This window comes from Schistocerca cancellata, chromosome 4, assembly GCF_023864275.1.
Source record: "Schistocerca cancellata isolate TAMUIC-IGC-003103 chromosome 4, iqSchCanc2.1, whole genome shotgun sequence".
In the NCBI taxonomy this organism is placed as follows: Eukaryota; Metazoa; Arthropoda; class Insecta; order Orthoptera; family Acrididae; genus Schistocerca; species Schistocerca cancellata.
The window spans coordinates 67206483-67229206 of NC_064629.1; the positions used below are offsets into that span (position 1 = coordinate 67206483).

Sequence of the window (22724 nt, forward strand, 5' to 3'; positions counted from 1 at the left end):
CTCTAGGTATAATGTGAATGAGGTTAGGGGTACTCACCGTGGGGTAGTTTTAGAGGTGCCCTGGTGGGCGAGTAAGCGGGTGACATCAGTTTGAGATTAGATGCGCTAACTCGAAGACTAGCGGTGCTAGCATCAGCAGCAGCGGCAGCACGAAGAACAGCGACAGCGACGCCAGCACCACCAGCCTCGACACCGTCAGCAGCATCTGCGGGCAACCGGGACACTGCAGCCGTGTATTCGTGCAACACTGCTTTAGGAAATCTCTTTACGTATTAATATGCATTTACACTGACGGAAAAAAAAGCGCAGCACCAAAAAATAACAGATGTAGAGTAATGAAATTTTGGGAATACATTTGTCTAGGTAACATACTTAAGTGGTTAACATTGCAAGATCACAGGTTAATGCAAGCACGAGAGAGGCCATTGCAAATGTGAAAATGCTGGCAGAGTAATAACCGGTGTAACAGCCAGAATGTTGAATGCAAGCATGCAAACGTTATCCTGTTGGAAAACACCCCCTGGAATGTTATACATGACTGGCAGCAGAACAGTTCGAATCACCAGAATGACGTCCAGATCTACAAATGGCTCTGAGCACTATGGGACTCAACATCTGACGTTATCAGTCCCCTAGAACATAGAACTACTTAAACCTAACTAACCTAAGGACATCACACACATCCATGCCCGAGGCAGGATTCGAACCTGCGACCGTAGCGGTCTCGCGGTTCCAGACTGAAGCGCCTAGAACCGCTCGGCCACACTGGCCGGCCCAGATTTACAGTCAGGATGTGTGGGATAACCATGACAGTACTCCTGCTGTCATACGAAATTCCATGTCTGTTTCACTTGGTCGGTCAGTACAGGGACAGTTAATGCTGGTAGTGGATGACGGTGGAGTTGTCGTCCGATCATGTTCCACATGTACTAGACTGGAGACAGATCTGATGATCGAGAAGGCCAAGGGAACATGTCGACACTGAACAGCATGTTGGACTACAACAGCGGTATGTGGGCGAGCGTTATCCTGTTGGAAAACGCCCCCTGGAATGTTATACATGAGTGGCAGCACAACAGCTCGAAGCACTAGAATGACGTCCAGATTTACAGTCAGGATGTGTGGGATAACTACGACAGTACTCCTGCTGTCATACGAAATCGCACCACAGAACATATGTGCCGATTTAGGTCCAGTGTGTCTAGCACGCAGATAGGTTGGGTGGAAGCCCTCAACCGGCCTCCTTCTAACCAACACACGGCCATCACTGGCACTCAGGCAGAACCGGCCTTCATCAGAAAACACAACACGCCTCCACCCTGCCTTCCAATGAGATGTCGCTTGACACTACTGAAGCGCAAATGGCGGTGGTTTGGGGACAGTGGAACGCACACTACAGGGCGTCTGGCACGGAGCTGACCTTGAAGTAACCGATTTGTAACAGTTTGTTGAGTCACTGTCGTGCCAACTGCTGCTCGAATTGCTGCTGCAGACTCAATACGATACACCACAGCCATACGCCAAAAACGACGGTCTTTCCTCTCGTTGGTGCCACGTGGCCGTCCGAAGGCCAGTCTTCTTGCGACCGTACCTTCCTGTAACTACCGCAGCTTGCAATCGTGTACAGTGGGTACACCCTTGCCAAGTCTTTCTGCAATAGCACGTAAGGAACATTCAGCTTTTCGTAGCCCCATTACACTACCTCGTTCAAACTCAGTGAGCTGTTGATAATGGCGTCTTCGTTGATAACGGCGTCTTCGTGGTCTTAAAGGCATTCTTGACTGACATCAACTCACTACGTGCAATCTCGAAGATAATTAACGCTCACGACCGTTACAGCACGTATTTAAAGCATCCTCATAGTGGCGCAACAAGCACCATCTTAAGCTACTGGCGTGAAATTTGGCTCTGGCTCTGAGCACTATGGGACTTAACATCTGCGGTCATCAGTCCCCTAGAACTTAGAACTACTTAAACCTAACTAACCTAAGGACATCACACACATCCATGCCCGAGGCAGGATTCGAACCTGCGACCGTAGCGGTCACGCGGTTCCAGACTGAAGCGCCTAGAACCGCACGGCCACACCGGCCGGCGCGTGAAATTTGAATAGGCGTTATCTATCAGATGTAGAAACATGCCTACCAACTTACGATTATCTCGTACAACTCCTTCTTGGTGTTGCGATTTCTTTCGGTGTATTTATTTAAAAAAATGGTTCAAATGGCTCTGAGCACTATGGGACTTACCTTCTGAGGTCATCAGTTCCCTAGAACCTAGAGCTACTTAAACCTAACTAACCTAAGGACATCACACACATCCATGCTCAAGGCAGGATTCGAACCTGCGACCGTAGCGGTCGCGCGGTTCCAGACTGTAGCCCCTAGAACCGCTCGGCCACTCCGGCCGGTTGTATTTATTTAAGTAAAATTCCGACAAATCAGTATAACTAATATGGAGTTGTTAGAATCTGTTATATATCAGGGCGATCAAAAAGTTTCCGTTGGATGGCGTTGCTGCAGCGTATATGCAACATAACACGACTCCGATGTGGTTACAATCAGCACCGACACGCTGGCAAGGCATTTGTGTCTTTCCGACGTGCGTGCGGTAAATGCGGAAACACCAACTATGGCGACGTTATTATCAAATGCTCCAAAGAGGACCAGAGTGCTGTTACATCTTTCTTCGCAGCCGAAGGACAAACACCGGTAGACATCCGTCGGAGAATGAAGAAGTGCATGCAATTAATGCGGAAGGTCCGGGAAAACTGCGACGGGGGTGGCACTGCTTCATGGTAACGCATGTCGTCATATTGCGAATGTCGCAACACAGAAGTTAGGCGAACTTAAGTGATAGAAACTCGAGAGCCGCCCTTCAGTCCTAATCTCTCCCCATGCGATTGTCACACCTTTGGTCCCTTAAAAAAGACCTCCAAGTGTGGACACTTCATGTCGGTTGAGTGCGTCCAACAGGCGGTTACGGACATCTTCACGCAGCGAAACACGATGTTTTAGCAAATCAGTACTTTTAATCAGGTGAGTCGGTGGGTGGTTGTCTTAATGCTCGCAGCGATTTTGCCTGATTGACGAACCGATTATGGACTATACGGTCTCAGAACGGGAACTTTTTGATCGCCCCTTGTAATGTCAATCTAAGACTGATTTGACGTCTTCACTTGGAACTTTCAGCCTCTATATTAATACGACAGTTCGACACGGACATAGCCGGTTCGAATCCTGCAAGTAGAAAAATTTTTCACCGCTGTTATTAGCCCTGCAGGCGGATGAGAGGTCCTGGCGTAAAGACCTAGCACGAGAGTCATGACTCAAATTCAAAACCTCTCCACAGAGTGTAATGGAATGGGGCACATACTGTTGATGATAGTGAACGCTGCATTGGATGGGGACATTCAGATCGTGTGTTCCCTTAGAGCTTAGAGGAGAGGAGTTGATGTGAGCACTCCATTTCCTACCCCTCCCTCCCTCCCGCCCCTCGCCGATTATCAGACTGCTTTGATGATGCCCTCCGTCTTTCACTGCATTGCGTTAATATTTTCATCTCAGCATAATTAATGAACCCAACATATTCAATAAATTGCTTTGCCAGACCCTATTATTTTTACTCCCTACTATTACTTTTAGTATCAAGTTAATTATTTATGGACGCCGCAGCCGATGTCCTACTAACATGTCTCCTCTTCTGGTGACTCTGCTATAGACGCTTTACCTCACATAATTTCCCCCTTCTCCGAGGTATGCGAACATGTTATCTATGCAAGAGCCAAAGCAAAGCTCTGTCGAAATAAGATAGGAGAGAGTGTTGTACATGGAGGATAGTGTATCTAGGAACACAAGATGTTTTACTGGTCGGAGTTAAAATCCAGAGATTGATTTTGGAATGACATGAAGGAATGCACACCAGAAATGCCATAAGCAGTTTCCGTCATTTTATGATTTTTTGTTGTTGTGAGACATGAACCATGGACCTTGCCGTTGGTGGGGAGGCTTGCGTGCCTCAGCGATACAGATAGCCGTACCGTAGGTACAACCACAACGGAGGGGTATCTGTTGAGAGGCCAGACAAACGTGTGGTTCCTGAAGAGGGGCAGCAGCCTTTTCAGTAGTTGCAAGGGCAACAGTCTGGATGATTGACTGATCTGGCCTTGTAATAATAACCAAAACGGCCTTGCTGTTGTGGTACTGCGAACGGCTGGAAGCAAGGGGAAACTACGGCCGTAATTTTTCCCGAGGGCGTGCAGCTTTACTGTATGATTAAATGATGATGGCGTCCTCTTGGGTAAAATATTCCGGAGGTAAAATAGTCCCCCATTCGGATCTCCGGGCGGGGACTACTCAAGAGGATGTCGTTATCAGGAGAAAAAAAACTGGCATTCTACGGATCGGAGCGTGGAATGTCAGATCCCTTAATCGGGCAGGTAGGTTAGAAAATTTAAAAAGGGAAATGGACAGGTTAAAGTTAGATATAGTGGGAATTAGTGAAGTTCGGTGGCAGGAGGAACAAGACTTCTGGTCAGGTGATTACAGGGTTATAAACACAAAGTCAAATAGGGGTAATGCAGGAGTAGGTTTAATAATGAATAGGAAAATAGGAATGCAGGTAAGCTACTACAAACAGCATAGTGAACGCATTATTGTGGTCAAGATAGATACGAAGCCCACACCTACTACAATATTACAAGTTTATATGCCAACTAGCTCTGCAGATGACGAAGAAATTGAAGAGATGTGTGATGAAATAAAAGAAATTATTCAGGTAGTGAAGGGAGACGAAAATTTAATAGTCATGGGTGACTGGAATTCGAGTGTAGGAAAAGGGAGAGAAGGAAACGTAGTAGGTGAATACGGATTGGGGCTAAGAAATGAAAGAGGAAGCCGCCTGATAGAATTTTGCACAGAGCACAACTTAATCATAGCTAACACTTGGTTTAAGAATCATGACAGAAGGTTGTATACATGGAAGAACCCTGGAGATACTAAAAGGTATCAGATAGATTATGTAATGGTAAGACAGAGATTTAGGAACCAGGTTTTAAATTGTAAGACATTTCCAGGGGCAGATGTGGACTCTGACCACAATCTATTGGATATGACCTGTAGATTAAAACTGAAGAAACTGCAAAAAGGTGGGAATTTAAGGAGATGGGACCTGGATAAACTGAAAGAACAAGAGGTTGTACAGAGTTTCAGGGAGAGCATAAGGGAACAATTGACAGGAATGGGGGAAAGAAATACAGTAGAAGAAGAATGGGTAGCTTTGAGGGATAAAGTAGTGAAGGCAGCAGAGGATCCAGTAGGTAAAAAGACGAGGGCTAGTAGAAATCCTTGGGTAACAGAAGAAATATTGAATTTAATTGATGAAAGGAGAAAATATAAAAATGCAGTCAATGAAGCAGGCAAAAAGGAATACAAACGTCTCAAAAATGAGATCGACAGGAAGTGCAAAATGGCTAAGCAGGCTAGAGGACAAATGTAAGGATGTAGAGGCTTACCTCACTAGGGGTAAGATAGATACTGCCTACAGGAAAATTAAAGAGACCTTTGGAGAAAAGAGAACCACTTGTATGAATATCAAGGGCTCAGATGGAAACCCAGTTCTAAGCAAAGAAGGGAAAGCAGAAAGGTGGAAGGAGTATATAGAGGGACTATATGAGGGCGGTGTTCTTGAGGACAATTTTATGGAAATGGAAGAGGATGTAGATGAAGATGAAATGGGAGATACGATACTGCGTGAAGAGTTTGACAGAGCACTGAGGGACCTGAGTCGAAACAAGGCCCCCGGAGTAGACAACATTCCATTGGAACTACTGACGGCCTTGGGAGAGCCAGTCCTCACAAAATTCTAACATCTGGTGAGCAAGATGTATGAAACAGGCGAAATACCCTCAGACTTCAAGAAGAATATAATAATTCCAATCCCAAAGAAAGCAGGTGTTGACAGATGTGAAAATTACCGAACAATCAGTTTAATAAGCCACAGCTGCAAAGTACTAACACGAATTCTTTACAGACGAATGGAAAAACTAGTAGAAGCCGACCTCGGGGAAGATCAGTTTGGATTCCGTAGAAATACTGGAACACGTGAGGCAATACTGACCTTACGACTTATCTTAGAAGAAAGATTAAGGAAAGGCAAACCTACGTTTCTAGCATTTGTAGACTTAGAGAAAGCTTTTGACAATGTTGACTGGAATACTCTCTTTCAAATTCTAAAGGTGGCAGGGGTAAAATACAGGGAGCGAAACGCTATTTACAATTTGTACAGAAACAAGATGGCAGTTATAAGAGTCGAGGGGCATGAAAGGGAAGCAGTGGTTGGGAAGGGAGTAAGACAGGGTTGTAGCCTCTCCCCGATGTTATTCAATCTCTATATTGAGCAAGCAGTAGGGGAAACAAAAGAAAAATTCGGCGTAGGTATTAAAATCCATGGAGAAGAAATAAAAACTTTGAGGTTCGCCGATGACATTGTAATTCTGTCAGAGACAGCAAAGGACTTGGAAGAGCAGTTGAACGGAATGGATGGTGTCTTGAAGGGAGGATATAAGATGAACACCAACAAAAGCAAAACAAGGATAATGGAATGTAGTCGAATTAAGTCGGGTGATGCTGAGGGTATTAGATTAGGAAATGAGATACTTAAAGTAGTAAAGGAGTTTTGCTATTTGGGGAGCAAAATAACTGATGATGGTCGAAGTAGAGAGGATATAAAATGTAGACTGACAATGGCAAGGAAAGCGTTTCTGAAGAAGAGAAATTTGTTAACATCGAGTATAGATTTAAGTGTCAGGAAGTCATTTCTGAAAGTATTTGTATGGAGTGTAGCCATGTATGGAAGTGAAACATGGACGGTAAATAGTTTGGACAAGAAGAGAATAGAAGCTTTTGAAATGTGGTGCTACAAAAGAATGCTGAAGATTAGATGGGTAGATTACATAACTAATGAGGAAGTATTGAATAGGATTGGGGAGAAGAGAAGTTTGTGGCACAACTTGACAAGAAGAAGGGATCGGTTGGTAGGACATGTTCTGAGGCATCAAGGGATCACCAATTTAGTATTGGAGGGCAGCGTGGAGGGTAAAAATCATAGGGGGAGACCAAGAGATGAATACACTAAGCAGATTCAGAAGGATGTAGGTTGCAGTAGGTACTGGGAGATGAAGAAGCTTGCACAGGATAGAGTAGCATGGAGAGCTGCATCAAACCAGTCTCAGGACTGAAGACCACAACAACAACAACAACAACAACAACGAGACATGACATTGTTTTTTGTGCAGTGTGTAAATATTGCGAGTTCTACATATTTTAGTGCTGTATAATATGTAATTCTTCATGCTTTCCGACGATCTATAGATATCTGGAGGTGTCGAATATTCTGCCGGATACTAGCGTCGTTCTTGCAGCTTATTTCAACAATGTGACCCGTTATCTTAATCAGGCGCTACCTGAGACTGCTCGTCGAGTGTTTAAGTGTGGGGCCCCTCCACTTCCGCACCAACACGGTAACTTTCTCAAAAGATGTGCTGTCATCTCCGTATTGGTAGTGTCAATTGAAGATGTCGTGGGATTTGGGACCGTGATGTTTTCCGTACGTCTGGGCAGGATTACCCACTAATACAGCCCATCTAGGAGATAGAAGTGGTCGAAAAGCGAACGGAGGGTAGCGGGTTTAAAGGGAAAGCGAAAAAAGTGCCTAGGCAAGCGCGAAGGGGAAAAAAAAAACTTTGCGATAGTCTGGACGGGTAGTAAGAGCAGTAGCGGATTTTTTACTATCTGCGGCAGATCGTGCAAGGGTGGGTTATGTTAGCAGTGGGTATCACGCCGCTAATACCGTGTCAGAGTCAATGGTCGTTATACACTCCTGGAAATTGAAATAAGAACACCGTGAATTCATTGTCCCAGGAAGGGGAAACTTTATTGACACATTCCTGGGGTCAGATACATCACATGATCACACTGACAGAACCACAGGCACATAGACACAGGCAACAGAGCATGCACAATGTCGGCACTAGTACAGTGTATATCCACCTTTCGCAGCAATGCAGGCTGCTATTCTCCCATGGAGACGATCGTAGAGATGCTGGATGTAGTCCTGTGGAACGGCTTGCCATGCCATTTCCACCTGGCGCCTCAGCTGGACCAGCGTTCGTGCTGGACGTGCAGACCGCGTGAGACGACGCTTCATCCAGTCCCAAACATGCTCAATGGGGGACAGATCCTGAGATCTTGCTGGCCAGGGTAGTTGACTTACACCTTCTAGAGCACGTTGGGTGGCACGGGATTCATGCGGACGCGCATTGTCCTGTTGGAACAGCAAGTTCCCTTGCCGGTCTAGGAATGGTAGAACGGTGGGTTCGATGACGGTTTGGATGTACCGTGCACTATTCAGTGTCCCCTCGACGATCACCAGTGGTGTACGGCCAGTGTAGGAGATCGCTCCCCACACCATGATGCCGGGTGTTGGCCCTGTGTGCCTCGGTCGTATGCAGTCCTGATTGTGGCGCTCACCTGCACGGCGCCAAACACGCATACGACCATCATTGGCACCAAGGCAGAAGCGACTCTCATCGCTGAAGACGACACGTCTCCATTCGTCCCTCCATTCACGCCTGTCGCGACACCACTGGAGGCGGGCTGCACGATGTTGGGGCGTGAGCGGAAGACGGCCTAACGGTGTGCGGGACCGTAGCCCAGCTTCATGGAGACGGTTGCGAATGGTTATCGCCGATACCCCAGGAGCAACAGTGTCCCTAATTTGCTGGGAAGTGGCAGTGCGGTCCCCTACGGCACTGCGTAGGATCCTACGGTCTTGGCGTGCATCCTTGCGTCGCTGCGGTCCGGTCCCAGGTCGACGGGCACGTGCACCTTCCGCCGACCACTGGCGACAACATCGATGTACTGTGGAGACCTCACGCCCCACGTGTTGAGCAATTCGGCGGTACGTCCACCCGGCCTCCCGCATGCCCACTATACGCCCTCGCTCAAAGTTCGTCAACTGCACATACGGTTCACGTCCACGCTGTCGCGGCATGCTACCAGTGTTAAAGACTGCGATGGAGCTCCGTATGCCACGGCAAACTGGCTGACACTGACGGCGGCGGTGCACAAATGCTGCGCAGCTAGCGCCATTCGACGGCCAACACCGCGGTACCTGGTGTGTCCGCTGTGCCGTGCGTGTGATCATTGCTTGTACAGCCCTCTCGCAGTGTCCGGAGCAAGTATGGTGGGTCTGACACACCGGTGTCAATGTGTTCTTTTTTCCATTTCCAGGAGTGTAGTATGACCAGACCGCGCGGCAACGCCCTGTTACACCATGTGTGTGATGACTGGGCGCAACAGCAGGCTGACGTCTGCCGGCAGCTTCTTCGCTGGGAACCAGTTGCGCAGTTTCGCTTCTTACTGCAAGGCGCAATTTTTCTGTATCTTGGCGTCGAGTAGCACTGCTTGCTAGTTAAGCTGTGCTGCAGTCACTCGGTCGAGGTGTATGCCGGCTTTTTGCGCTCGAGTGATGAGTGCTGCTGTGGTGTCCCGGCACCCTTCTCGTGAGATACTGCTGGAGGAGTTGCAAGGGCAGGCGCCCATCTGGCTGATTGGAGACCGCGCACATGCTATGTTCGCAGTTGTCACAGGGAGCCAGGCCAGCTGCGAACGCTGCTCTCTCTGCCACCACGGTGGTTCTAACAAGGGAACCTCCCCATCGCACCCCCCTCAGATTTGGTTACAAGTTGTCACAGTGGATAGGCCTTGAAATACTGAACACAGATCACTCGAGAAAACAGGAAGAAGTTGTGTGGAACTATGAAAAAAATAAGCAAAATATACAAACTGAGTAGTCCATGCGCAAGATAGGCAACATCAAGGATAGTGTGAGCTCAGGAGCGCCGTGGTCCAGTGGTGCCGGCACGGTAGCTCAGCGTGTTCGGTCAGAGGGTTAGCTGCCTTCTGTAATAAAAAACTGAGTTAATGGATCAACGACGAACTGAAACGGGTGTCTTGCAACGTCCATCCCGAGCAGAGACAACGAACAAAATGAATTAAAAAGAAAAGTGGTTAGCGTGAGCAGCTGCGGAACGAGAGGTCCTCGGTTCAAGTCTTCCCTCGAGTGAAAAGTTTAGTTTTTTATTTTCAGACAATTATTTTGCGAAGCTGCACAGGTACACAGAGCAGTATTGTTTACGAGATCGTGTGTCAATTATCAAAGTTCAGGCACTCACATATAATCAACTTCGCTCTCCAAAATTCCAGGACATGTTCAGATTTGCTTGGACATATGCAGGATTTGACGGTCTACACACGGAAAAATTTGAAAACGTTCAAAACATATGTTTTGACAGAGCACAGGGAAAACTGTGCGACTGTGAAACTGTTGCACTCATTTGTTGCAGTTTATGTGACAAACTCTTATGTTTTCATCACTTTTTTGGGAGTGATTATCACATCCACAAGAAAACCTAAATCAGGCAAGGTAGAAGAATCTTTTTACCCATTCGCCACGTGTACAAGTTAGGTGGGTCCACAACATATTCCTGTCATGTGACGCACATGCCGTCGCCAGTGTCGTATAGAATATATCAGACGTGTTTTCCTGTGGAGGAATCGGTTGACCTATGACCTTGCCATCAAATGTCTTCGGTTCCCATTGGAGAGGCACGTCCTTTCGTCTACTAACCGCACGGTTTTGCGGTGCGGTCGCAAAACACAGACACTAAAAACTGGCTCTGAGCACTATGCGACTTAACTTCTGAGGTCATCAGCCGCCAAGAACTCAGAACTAATTAAACCTAGCTAACCTAAGGACATCACACACATCCATGCCCGAGGCAGGATTCGAACCTGCGACCGTAGCGGACGCTAGGCTCCAGACTGTAGCGCCTAGAACCGCACGGCCACTCCGGCCGGCACAGACACTAAACTTATTACCGTGAACAGAGACGTCAGTGAACGAACGGACAGATCATAACTTTGCAGAAATAAAGAAAGTTATCTTTTCACTCGAGGGAAGACTTGAACCAAGGACCTCTCGTTCCGCAGCTGCTTACGCTAACCACGAGACCACGGCGCTCCTGAGCTGACACTATCCCTGATGTTGCCTTTCTTGCGCATGGACTACTCAGTTTGTATATTTTGCTTTTTTTTTTTCATAGTTCCACACAACTTCTTCCTGTTTTCCTGATTGATCAGTGTTCAGTTTTTCAAGGCCTATCCACTGTGCCAACTTATAACTAAATCCGAGGGGGGAGCGATGGGGAGGTTCCCTTGTAAGAGCCACAGCTACTTCCTTGACGTCGCGCATTTGGGCGCGGTCTGCAGTTGCAGCTACTTACGTCCCGGCGCCTGCTCCCGACCCCCCGGGTGCGGCCAGTCCTCCGTACGTTTGACTGAGCATTCCGGTCGGTCAAAGAGGAAACCGGCACGTCTTTGCGGTCGAGACCGCCACCTCGGTCTGGCTGCGGTTCGAGAGGGCGGGACGCCACGCCAGCTGGCAACATGTGGCTCGTCCCATCGAGCGCACGTCGGCGTGTCTCCATTGCACCTGCCGCAAGCGCGACTTCCGTGCTCGCCGGAGTACTTTACGCACTTTTTCAGCATTTCGGCAGTACTTGGCAACGTGTCCTCCTCGCTGGCATCTGAAACACTGCTGCTTCGGGTCCAAGTCAGGCGGGAGGGCTTCGGTCTTTACGGGGAAGCCGAGCAGCTCCTGCAGCTCGAAAATGCCGCCTGAACTGTCACCCGTTCGCGCGGCGACGATAAATTGACACGGCTCGCATCTGTTCGTTGGCTTGTGCAGCTTCAAGGCCGCGTCTCTGATCCCAGCTCGTCGCAGTCCTTCCTCGACTGCTCGTTCGCCTAAACACAAGGTAGCCCTGTAAGGAGCGCCTCGGTCAGCTGGTCGCGCTGCTCTTGCGGCGTCGTCTTCACAGGAGGCGCCTTAACGATGTGGGAGGTCACTCTCGTTGCCAGCAGCTCGACACTGGTGTTGGAGTCGACAGATGTAACACCCACTTCGTGCAGCTGGCGATATCATCGAACAGTACTGTCCGTAGCGAGCCTCTGCACTGGGTGTACAGAGGCGGAACAGATGTGCAATTTTCCTCTTCTTTCTTCCGACGTTCACGATTGGCACTTTCGGGAATCCGAATTAGAGAACGGCCCTTCACAGCGTCGGCTCTCACACGACATGCTCAACTTCCCCCGCCATGCTGCGGCCAGAAAAGTACGACAAAATTTGCTTTGCGCTGTTAGAACAGCAATCGAAAATTTGTCTTCCGCAATCGACGGGACGTTCGTCGAGTGGGACGGGTCCAGTCCCTACGCTCTTCCCCCTGCATCGTCGGTCTCGCTCCAACTAGCTGCGTCCTCGTGTGTCCCCATGCCGCACTAGCAAGGTACCCTATAGATTCCTTGTTTTTGTCGTCCCAGGTCGTCCTTCATATTTCCCAGTAGCCCACTTATTTTGGTAGGTGGACAGAACACACACTTGGTATTGAGGTTCCCGAGAATCCCGATTTTGTCAGAAATAGATCGTGTATAGGGCAGGCATGCCACAGTCTATGCCTTATTTATTTATTTATCCGTGTCAAAAGCGTTACATAAAATATAGACAAAAGAGAAAAGCAGACTAAATATATAAAATTAATACATACGAAAGAATTATATATGCAATGTGAGGCAAATACAGACATATAATAATAGTTATATATAAGCTGATTACAAACACTAAATATAATCAGACCAAAAATTAGGAACTTGGACGACATTGTTCCTGGCACACAACAGGTCCTCGACTGTGCAGGAAACTGGCCACTGAGAACAGTTGTACAGGTGCTCGGTAGTTTGTTCGGCTCCACATTCGCATACAGTCATGGGTCCCCAAGATAATTCCATTTGGCCATATTATCCTTTGTTCTACCCACACCACTTCTTAGTTTGTTGAGGGACTTCCACGTTTTCCAATGTAAGCTTTCAGCTGGGGGGAGGACTTCCGAAGGTGGGATCTATGATGCGATATCTACGTTTCTGCTTGTCCACAGGTTTTGTCGTGCCATTGACGGTGATGTACTATGACTCATCTTGCCCTTTATCTAGATTGTGTGGAGGGTACATGAGTGAAGAGCCTTCTGAATTTGTGTAGCCGTGTATCCTTTCTTGCAGAACACTGATTATTGATGCTCTATTTCTACTGCCAAACTATCAAGGTCTGATAACGTGTGACCTGTGGATCAATGTCTTCGGAGCTCCATTCTTCTGCACTGGGTGGTGACAGCTACTGGCTTCCAGTTATAAATCAGTGTGTGTAGGTTTTCGATACACACGAACCTTCTGATCTTCTTCTGACAAGTACATCCACAAACGGCAACTGGCGACTATTTTCCAGTTTCATGGGGAACTTAATATTTGGATGGCGTGAGTTCAGATGTTCCAGAGACTCACTGTATCTATCCCTACCATGAGGCAAAACCACAAAGGTATCGCCCACATACTTGAAGAAGAAAGCGCGTTTGTATCTAGCCCACTTTAACGCCTCCTCTTCAAATCTCTCCAAGAGTATATTGGCAACCACTGGAGATAGAGGCCACATTTTCTATATGGGGCCAAAATTACCAGCAGACAGAAGGTGTAGCTATGGGTACCCTTTGACTCCGGAGCAAGATGAGGCAAAGACTGGGGTATCTGCCCAACGTAGGATCTATTTCTGCCAAAATCAGCGGTTGTCAGTAACCTCTGTTTCAAAATGTTTTTAACTTGTAACTGGTTTTTTGATTATAAGTCTTCTTAATCTGATTTCACTTACTGATTATTGGTCTGTAGTAGAGAAATAATGTAACGTATGGGCTATTAGATTTTCTCGACAGCAACACTTTTAAATGTGAATAGAATGTTGTGTCTTTGAACAGTGTTTCACATATGGAAAACTATCACCTTTAAGGAGTAATTTTTATAATGTCAGAAAAATACTGCAGCATATCCAAAGTTAATACTATCATTTCAAAATGGAATTAGAACACATATTAAACTTTTATTATAGGGATGGCTGAATATATCCAAGAAGCAGCAGAACAATATTATCTTAGCTGCTGACGATGCAAGAACTAAAATTAGGACATATGGAGTATCGATAACATTTGAAAATGTAAATAATATTTTCTTGACACAGTAATTAATAACTGGTTGTTTGCAACCTAACTGTCACAGTACTGCATAAACGCTTAACACATGATTCTAAATAATGAATGAGGGAAAATCAATAAATGAATCAATGATCAACATACTGCCGATTTGTTCGCCGAGAAAGCGTACTATACACTGTCCTATCAAAAGTATCCGGATGCCTATTAGTGGACATGAATATACGGTGTGTACAGCTTTCACCTTTATGACAGTTTGAACTCTGCTGAACACACTTACAGTCAGGTGTCTGTGGAGAAGTGGCGGCCTGTTCTTCCTCAAGAGTCGGAACCAGAACAGGTAATATAATGAGAAAATAAAAATAAAACGCCTACAGCCGTCCTTAGGATTTTATTTATTTTGTTGCAGCCAGTTTCGGCGTCTCAATGCGTCACCTTCAGGCTGTAGTTGATGCGGGAGGTGCTGACACGATCCCTGTATCCCTGTAAATTTCGCGTCAGTGGCCAGGATAACTGGTTATGCAGATTATCTGTGTCAGCACTCTAACCATCAACTGCCAACAATGAGGTTGGACGTAGGGGTTTGGAGTGTAGTTCACATTCTCATACTGAAAGACGTTCAGTAGAGTTCAGGTCGGGACTCTGGGCAGGCAGTCAATTTCAGGAATGTTCTGTCCACAGATCATTGGCTTACAGATGCTACTTTATGGCAGTGTGCATTGTCATGCTGATACAAACAATGTTAGCCTACGAACTCTTCTCTGCTGTACAAAGTACACAATGCTGTAAAATGCACTTAGCGTTTTCTTAAGTGCAATAAATGAATTACAACACAACCACGGAAAACACCTTCATAGCATAACACCACTCCCTCCGCACTTCACTATTGGCACCACACAGTAAGAGAGGAAACATGCTCCAGGCATTCGCCAAACCCAAATCTTTCTATCGGATTGCCACAGGGTGTAGCGTGATTTCTTACTCCAAATCACTCGTTCTCATCGTTTTCAGTCACCCACTGTCAAGTGGCGTTGCTCTTGACACCATCTGAAGCGTCTCTTAACACTGACTACAGAAATGCGTTGCTTGTGAGGAGGTGCTCAGTACCACTTTGGAATGCACAGTTGATTCCTTCTGCTGATTTCGTGCGAGTTTTTATTGCGACTGTAATCATGCTCGACTTTGTCTGTCGATCAGTAGATAAGGTATGGCTGGTCTTGTTTTAGCTGCGGTTGTTCCTTTATGTTTGCACTTCAAAATTACGTCACAAAACGTCGACTTGGGCAGCCTTAGAAGAGCCAAAACGTCCCTGATGGATTTATTACTCAGGTAACATCCAACAACCAGTCGACGTTTGAAGTCAGTGACATCTCGTGACCGATTTATTCTCCTTCTCTACCGACGACGCAATTCTCCACGCCTCCTTTTATACCTGCGAGTAAGCCTCTCATGACATCTAGTGGTCAATTCTGCATTATGTAAGGGTGTCCTGATACTTTTTGTCAGATTGTGTTTGTGCTGGTGTAAGCTGCTGGCAGCACATCAGGCGGCAAAGAGGTTGCGAGAAGATCGATAGAGGCCAAAGACAGACTCGCAAGAAACGCGCCACAACGCCCTCTCGGGCACTAGTACTTAGGTCGCCGCCATGGACCGGGAGGCCCAGTCAGTCGTAGTCAGTCATCCAGTGAGTCAACGAGTCGGGTCTTCAGCAGCCCATTCGGAGTCGCCAGAGTAGTATCCATAGCGGACTTGTGCCTCACCAGCAGTGAGGCTAACGTGGACTTTTACGGAAGAGCGTATACCACAACACCTGGACTATCTTGAGTTAAGTAACTTCTTGTCCTTATGAATAAATAATCCTATTAATACATGCATGCAATTCTGTTATAGGAAGAGGATACCGGCCACCAAACAACATCCTCTCCTTGCTTCCCGTGGTACAAGCCCACAGTGATTATGAGTAGGTTGCAACACAATCTGCGGAACATTCTGTTTAGTACTTGTTTATAATGTACTTAACGGATGCACTTAATTTTGAACGTTCTTAGAGAGCAGCACGTTTTGTAAATGCTTCCAGTTTCTTCCTTTTCGGATCTGCGATGGCCCACGTTTCATATCCACACAACACGGTTCTCCATATGTACATTTTCAGCAGCTTGTTTCTCATATCGATAGCACCGTCCCACACCGGTATAGCTCTTTCATTGAAGAAAGTTTTCTTCAGCGATGCCAGTCTACTCCTGATACCTTCATTGCTTCGTCTAACGTAGTTAGGAGAATTATTTTACTTCTTCCACTACTGCGTCGTTTCCAATTCTGACGTTAAGCAAGACTCTACTGCTCTTTATCTCTTTCGTCTTGCCGGCCGTGGTGGCCGAGCGGTTCTAGGCGCTACAGTCTGGAACCGCGCGACCGCTACGGTCGCAGGTTCGAATCCTGCCTCGGGCATGGGTGTGTGTGATGTCCCTAGGTTAGTTAGATTTAAGTAGTTCTAAGTTCTAGGGAACTGATGACCTCAGAAGTTAAGTCCCATAGTGCTCAGAGCCATTTGAACCATTTTTTTCTTTCGTCTTTGCCTCATTTGTCCTTAACTCACGTTCTGTTTTAAGTATACTGTCGGTTTCTTTCCTCATATCTTCCAAGTCTTCTATGCATTTGACCAGAAGAGCCGTAGCATTGTTGTGTCCCTCACAAAAAAAAAAAAAAAAAAGAAAAATGGTTCAAATGGCTCTGAGCACTATGGGACTCAACTGCTGTGGTCATAAGTCCCCTAGAACTTAGAACTACTTAAACCTAACGAACCTAAGGACATCACACACGTCCATGCCCGAGGCAGAATTCGAACCTGCGACCGTAGCGGTCGGGCGGTTCCAGACTGTAGCGCCTTTAACCGCTCGGCCACTCCGGCCGGCTTGTCCCTCACAAATTTATTTGTCTTCTGAAATTTTCTTTGATTTGCTTCTTTGCTTCTTCGATATACAGGTTGTTCAACAATGGTGAAAGCGCTGCAGTCCTGCCTTACGCTCTCCTTAACAAGAAGTTAGCCATCTCGATCTTCCATTTTCATTGCTGTCACACGATTCTTGCAGGTGTAAATCATTCTTATACTTCAGTAATTTAGCCCCAGTAACATATCCTGCTTTATTTGCCGTGCGTTTTCCCTAACTAAGTGCAGTGCCAGAATTTTCCTCTAGTACCTCATCCCCTCCTAAAATCAAAATGATCTGCACCAAGTAGATAGTCAGTTTTTCTTTCTACAACGGATCTGCAGATAATTCACGTCAGTAGTTTAGAAGTGATAATTGTCAGACTAATCTTCAGATGTGTTCCCATTATTTATTAATACACGCCTTCTTTGATGCTGCGATAATGTTTTTACGAAAATCTGATCGCACATCACCGATTCCTATCATTTCCAGTGTCACGAATGACAACAAAATCACTGCATGACTCAACTATCAGACCGAGCGAGGTGGCGCAGTGGTTAGCACACTGGACTCGCATTCGGGAGGACGACGGTTCAATCCCGCGTCCGGCCATCCTGATTTAGGTTTTCCGTGATTTCCCTAAATCGCTCCAGGTAAATGCCGGGATGGTTCCTTTGTAAGGGCACGGCCGACTTCCTTCCCCGTCCTTCCCTAATCCGATGAGACCGACGACCTCGCTGTCTGGTCTCCTTCCCTAAACAACCCAAGCTCAACTATCAGACGCAAATATCAACACGCGGTGCACTATGGTTCAAAAATGGTTCAAATGGCTCTGAGCACTATGGGACTTAACTGCTACGGTCATCAGTCCCCTAGAACTTAGAACTACTTAAACCTAACTAACCTAAGGACAGCACACAACACCCAGCCATCACGAGGCAGAGAAAATCCCTGACCCCGCCGGGAAGCGAACCCGGGAACCCGGGCGTGGGAAGCGAGAACGCTACCGCACGACCACGAGATGCGGGCAGTGCACTATGCTGAAGGAAGATTTATCTGATCATTTCAAAAGACACAATATCGATACTGGCTAGTTCCGAGAACATTCTGCGCCGAGACTCCGGGGCGTTAACTTCCTTGTAGTCGCGGAGCACTGGTCACTTCGATTTGCGTATCTAGTGTCACTCAGTCACTTGGGTTCGTGCTACGTGTGCGATGACGATCTACGTTCTTCTTGTTGTGACACGATAATAGGGTGCAGTAGTTGGCCCAAGAGAAACGTAAAGTTATTCTGAACGTGGACAGCGGGCCCTACGGGGAACGCGGCTACCCGGCCACTTTGCCAGACCAGCATTCATTCGACGTCAGACCAGCAGCTACTATATTCAGCGGTCGCGAAGGCCACGGCAGTTCTCGGTGATTATCTGATCAATGTCACCATTACCTCATCCGGTACCGGTGCTTCGTGTGCCGTACAGAAGCGGACACTGGAGCAGGAGGAGGAGCAGAAGAGCCGCGCGGGGTAGCAGCGCAGTCTTAGGCGCGTCGCCACGGCTCGCGCGGCTGCTCCCGTCGGAGGTTCGAGTCCTCCCTCGGGCATGAGCATGTGTGTCACCCTTAGCGTAAGTCAGTTTAAGTTAGATTAAGTAGTGTGTAAGCCTAGGGTCCGATGACCTCAGCAGTTTGGTCCCATGGGAACTTACCACCAAAAGAACAGAAGAGTGACAAACGAGCAGCACTCTCCATGGAGCAGTAAAACAACTAAACGAGGGAAATAGCCAGCTTATCGCAGCAGTGCGTAAATAAAGCTTTGCACTCAGAGAGCCCCGCAGCTGTAGACCCATCCCTGAATCTTCACTTGCCAAGCTCTTCTAGTGTTGCAACCACTCCTGTTACGAACAACGTTGTTCCTTCCGGTCGGTCACTATATGCAATGAATAAAAATAACAGTTATCGAGACAGTGACATTGGCCATTTCTGTATACAGGGTGGTCCATTCATCGTGACTGGGCCAAATATCTCACGAAATAAGCGTCAAACGAAAAACCTACAAAGAACGGAACTTGTCTAGCTTGAAGGTGGAAACCAGATGGCGCTATAGTTGGCCCGCTAGATGGCGCAGCCATAGGTCAAGCGGAAATCAACTGCGTTTTTTTAAAATAGGAACCCCAATTTTATATTACATATTCGTGTAGTACGTAAAGCAATAAGACTGTTTTAGTTGGACCACCTTTTTCGCTTTGTGATAGATGGCGCTGCAGTAGTCACAAACATATGGCTCACAATTTTAGACGAACTGTTCGTAACAGGTAGGTTTTTTAAATTAAAATACAGAAAGTAGGTACGTTTGACCATTTTATTGAGGTTATTCCAATGTGATACATGTAGCTTTGTGAACTTATCATTTCTGAGAACGCATGCCGGCCGTGGTGGCCGAGCGGTTCTAGACGCTACAGTCTGGAACCGCGCGACCTTTACGGTCGCAGGTTCCAATCCTGCCTCGGGCATGGATGTGTGTGATGTCCTTAGGTTAGTTAGGTTTAAGTAGTTCTAAGTTCTAGGGGACTGATGATCTCAGATGTTAAGTCCCATAGTGCTCAGAGCCATTTGAACCATTTTTCTGAGAACGCATGCTGTTACAGAGTGATTACATGTGAATATCACATTAATGCAATAAATGCTCAAAATGATGTCCGTCAACCTCAATGCACTTGGCAATACGTGTAACGACATTCCACTCAACAGCGAGTAGCTCGCCTTCCGTAATGTTCGCACATGCATTGACAATGCGCTGACGCATGTTGTCAGGCGTTGTCGGCGGATCACGATTGCAAAAATCCTTCAACTTTCCCCACAGAAAGAAATCCGGGGACGTCAAATCCGTTGAACGTGAGGGCCATGGTACAGTGCTTCGACGACCAATCCACATGTCATGAAACATTCTATTCAATACCGCTTCAACCGCACTTGAACTATGTGCCGGACATCCATCATGTTGGAAGTACATCGCCATTCTGTCATTCAGTGAAACATCTTGTAATAACATCGGTAGAACATTACGTAGGAAACCAGCATACATTGCACCATTTAGATTGTCATTGATAAAATGGGGGCCTATTATCCTTCCTCCCATAATGCCGCACCATACATTAACCCGCCAAAGCCGCTGATGTTCCACTTGTCGCAGCCATTTTCCGTTGCCCAATAGTGCATATTATGCCGGTTTACGTTACTGCTGTTGGTGAATGACGCTTCGTCGCTAAATAGAACGCGTGCAAGAAATCTGTCACCGTCTCGTAATTTCTCTTGTGCTCAGTGGCAGAACTGTACACGACGTTCAAAGTCGTCGCCATGTAGTTCCTGGTGCATAGAAATATGGTACGGGTGCAATCGATGTTGATGTAGCATTCTCAACACCGACGTTTTTGAGATTCCCGATTCTCGCGCAATTTGTCTGCTACTGATGTGCGGAGTAGCCGCGACAGCAGCTAAAACACCTACTTGGGCATCATCATTTGTTGCAGGTTGTGGTTGACGTTTCACATGTGGCTGAACACCTCCTGCTTCCGTAAATAACGTAACTATCCGGCGAACGGTCCGGTCACTTGGATGATGTCGTCCAGGATACCGAGCAGCATACATAGCACACGCCCGTTGGGCATTTTGGTCACAATACCTATACATCAACACGGTATCGACCTTTTCCGCAATTGGTAAACGGTCCATTTTAACACGGGTGATGTATCACGAAGCAAACAGCATCGGCACTGGCGGAATGTTACGTGATACCACGTAGTTATACGTTTGTGACTGTTACAGCGCCATCTGTCACAAAGCGAAAAAAGTGGTCCGACTAAAACATTCATATTTCTTTACGTACTGCACGAATGTGTAATAAAAATGGTGGTTCCTATTGAAAAAAACGCAGTTGATATCCGTTTGACCTATGGCAGCGCCATCTAACGGGCCAACCATAGCGCCATCTGGTTTCCCCCTTCAAGCTAGACGAGTTTCGTTTTTTGTAGTTTTTTCGTTTGATGCTTATTTCGTGAGACATTTGGCCCGTTCCTATCAATGGACGTCCCTTTATACAGGGTGTTACAAAAAGATACGGCCAAACTTTCAGGAAACATTCCTCACACACAAAGAAAGAAAATATGTTATGTGGACATGTGTCCGGAAACGCTTACTTTCCATGTTAGAGCTCATTTTATTACTTCTCTTCAAATCACATTAATCATGGAATGGAAACACACAGCAACAGAACGTACCAGCGTGACTTGAAACACTTTGTTACAGGAAATGTTCAAAATGTCCTCCGTTTGTGAGGATACATGCATCCACCCTCCGTCGCATCGAATCCCTGATGCGCTGATGCAGCCCTGGAGAATGGCGTATTGTATCACAGCCGTCCACAATACGAAGAAGAGTCTCTACATTTGGTACCGGGGTTGCGTAGACAAGAGCTTTCAAATGCCCCCATAAATGAAAGTGAAGAGGGTTAGGTCAGGTGAGCGTGTAGGCCATGGAATTGGTCCGCCTCTACCAATCCATCGGTCACCGAATCTGTTGTTGAGAAGCGTACGAACACTTCGACTGAATGTGCAGGAGCTCCATCGTGCATGAACCACATGTTGTGTCGTACTTGTAAAGGCACATGTTCTAGCAGCACAGGTAGAGTATCCCGTATGAAATCATGATAACGTGCTCCATTGAGCGTAGGTGGACGAAACTAAAATGAGCTCTAACATTGAAATTAAGCGTTTCCGGAGACATGTCCACATAACATCTTTTCTTTATTTGTGTGTGAGGAATATTTCCTGAAAGTTTGGCCGTACCTTTTTCTAACACCTGCGACCGAACCGCTGAATCTTTCCATCAGTAAATGGGGTATGTTCTCCACTGACTCGGTTGTTTTAACCCCCTCCACTGACGGAATGACCCACTTCCCAATTCCGTATGTATAAAACCAATACGGACTTGTAGCTGTCACGCCTTTGCGCTTACTGCTACGTATTTTAACTGTAAATAGCTCACAATGGAAAAGGCGGAGATGCACTGTTTGTTAGATTCTCAGATCTTACTTCTGCTACATCCGTCGACCACACATACATGCGAGGCTTTCAGGCTGTAATGCTTCTGTTTTACTTTGGACACCAAAGAAAAGTCAGATTTTTGTTATTGGGAAACAAAAGTTTATAGGTCAGCCAAAGAAAAGAAAGATGGTCATATGTGGATTGTTTTCGTTGTATCCGGATTCGGAATCCACTTCTTTTCGTTGAGATTTCATGGAGTGTCAGTCTTTCTTGTAGAAACTCGGTCAACACATATTAAAATCTGAAATTTCCTCACTCTTCACCATGTTGTCTGTAAAGGACGATTTAAAATGACAGTTGCCTTCTAAACTACGCTTCTCCAGGAGAAGGGAGCTTTCAAAAATGAATAAAAATGTTGTGTCCCGTTCAGTGCACATTGCTGAATATGGGGTTCCGCAGCAGTGTTTCGATGTTGACCCAATGACATCGTCACTGGACACGGGATCATCGAAATTGGACCGTGGATCACTGAAAACGTGATACATGGCTGGATAAATCACAAATATTTTCACAACAGGTTGACGATCGTGTCCAGGTGAAAGGCGGGGCGCCACG

General features: G+C 46.6%; 1 protein-coding gene across 1 annotated transcript in view; it reads right to left on the minus strand.

Moving 5' to 3' along the window:
* LOC126183902 (uncharacterized) overlaps window positions 1–22724 on the minus strand; it is a 463083-nt gene that overhangs the window by 299746 nt on the left and 140613 nt on the right. Inside the window, exon 2 of the mRNA XM_049926242.1 lies at window positions 38–205. The gene's annotated coding sequence lies outside the window, so the exon portion shown is untranslated. The remainder of the gene's footprint in view (window positions 1–37; window positions 206–22724) is intronic.